The sequence below is a fragment of the Hippocampus zosterae genome, unplaced genomic scaffold (assembly GCF_025434085.1).
Source record: "Hippocampus zosterae strain Florida unplaced genomic scaffold, ASM2543408v3 HiC_scaffold_198, whole genome shotgun sequence".
In the NCBI taxonomy this organism is placed as follows: Eukaryota; Metazoa; Chordata; class Actinopteri; order Syngnathiformes; family Syngnathidae; genus Hippocampus; species Hippocampus zosterae.
Window position 1 is genome coordinate 45,669 of NW_026262809.1, and position 2,151 is coordinate 47,819.

Here is a 2,151-nt window from a genome sequence, read left to right on the forward strand (position 1 = left end):
GCCCCAACACCAGCCGCTCCGAGTCCAGGGAGCTCCCTACCAAGCGCAGGAACATCATCGCCCGCATCAACCAGGTCACCGAGGAGTCCACCCTCTCCTACGAGATAAAGTAGCAGCAGCCCCTGCACCCGCTGATCCAGCCGCTGGAAGGGCTGTCTGCCGAGCGGCTGCAGCGGCTGCGGGAGCGCACGGACGGCGAGCGGCCGCCGCTGCTGCTGCTGCACCTGCTGCGGCAGGCGGGCGTGTCTGCCCCCGGCGAGCTGCGAGTGCGGGCGGAGGGTCTGCAACCCTGATTTTAAAAAGGTCATACCGAGATTTGAACTCGGATTATTGGATTCAGAGTCCAATGTGCTAACCATTACACCATACGACCTGGCTGCCTTCTCTCCAGTCTTAATTATGAACACTGATAATGTAACTCACACGCGCCACATGCCCCGCAAGAGCAAGCAGAAGATCTGCTTCCTGGACGCCCTCTCTCGCAAGGAATTCTCGATGGAGCTGTTCGACTGGACCAGTATCCGAGAGCTCAAGTACAAGCTCAGCGAGGCGATCGCACTCTCACCTGAGAATATGCGGTTGGTCTACAAGAACGTTGAGCTCAAGCACCTCGGCAAAACCCTGCTTGAGTACCGGGTCAAGGAACGCCCGCCTATTACAATCAAGCCTTCACACCGGCTCGAAGAAACTATTGGTGTCATCGAGTCCTACCAAATCTTCATTCTGAAGGCAGAGCCGCTGTAGGTCAGGGCCCTCCTGGAGGAGGTGGAGAGTGGATTCCGGTCCAAGCAGATGCCCCAGCTCGCCGAGGAAGGCACTTCGGGGGCTTACTTCATATCTAACTACGAACGAAAGAAGGTGGCCATCTTCAAGCCGTTCGATGAAGAGCCGTTTGCACCCAACAACCCGCGCGGTATGACTGGCGAGCTGGGCCAGCCCACTCTGCGCGACGGCATCCTGTCGGGCGAGCAGGCCACCCGCGAGGTGGCTGTCTACCTGCTCGACCAGCAACAGTTCCATGGGGTGCCAGTCACCACCTACGTGCAATTTTACCACCCCAAGTGGCAGCGGGACACAGAGGCCGACATCCCCCTCATAAAGAAGAAAAGCGCAGTATCGACTCTGTAGGGCCGCAAGCCCGGCAAGGTCAAGCACGGATCCCTGCAGGCCTTTGTAAATTGCATCGGCTGTGCCCAGGACTTCTCGCCTCGCAAGTTCGAAGTCTAGGATGTGCACCGGATCGCCATCCTTGACATCCGGGTGCTCAACGCGGACCGTAATGAAGGGAACATTCTTGTGAAGGAGGGTCGGCAGAAGGGCGTCCTGGGCCTGGCGCCGATTGACCACGGGCTCAGTATCTCTGCGGTGCCGAAGATCTGCGCCCACGAGGTTGTGTGGATGGACTACCCGCAGGCCAAGTCCCCACTGTCGGAGAACTCCCTGGCCTTCATCGAAGCCATAAACCCGAAGGAAGACGCCTAGCTGCTACGCAACAAGCTGGGCTTCCGAGAGATCTGCCTGCGGAATTTCCGGTGTGCCTAGATCTTCATCAAAAAGTGTGCCGAGCACGGTCTGACTCCTCATGAGATGGGGCTCTACCTCTACCGCCAGGAGGACGAGGAGATGGACTACAACGAGCCTAGCGAGTTCGAGAAGATCCTGGAGGAGAGCGAGCAGCTTTATAATCTGGCCAGTGAAGACCCGGGCATCCACAGTAAGCTGCTCAGGCTGAAGCTGCAGGCCATCCCTGAGGAGGAAGAGCTGGAAGAGCCCCGCTCGCCAGTGCGGCGCATGGTGCGCCACCTGTCCGAACCGCACCTAAGCAAACCCGCGCGAAAGGACCGCAAGCTGAACCGGAAGGTCACAGGTCTGTCAAAGAAGTAATCCGGCTCGAACTAGAACGCCTGGGACGAACTGTTCTACGACCATTTTTCGTCGCAGCTGGAGTTCTTCCTGCTGGAGAAGGACAAGCTCAAGAAGCGCCGCAGGGCCCGCTACATGAGCGAGGACATGGAATGACCATTTTGATCTCATTCCGGATGAGTGATGATTATTGGGGGGGTGTCATCAGGCCTTGCCCAGCTTCTCGAGGGCGTTCTGCTTGTTCTTGAGGAAGAGCTTCTGCGTGGGCTCGCACTGGATGGCCTGCTC

General features: G+C 58.3%; 1 non-coding gene across 1 annotated transcript; it reads right to left on the minus strand.

The window, feature by feature from the left end:
- Positions 1–301: 301 nt before the first annotated feature.
- On the minus strand, positions 302–373 carry trnaq-cug (transfer RNA glutamine (anticodon CUG)). The gene has a single exon. It is a non-coding gene; the product is annotated as a tRNA-Gln (tRNA).
- Between the last annotated feature and the right edge of the window lie 1,778 nt (positions 374–2,151).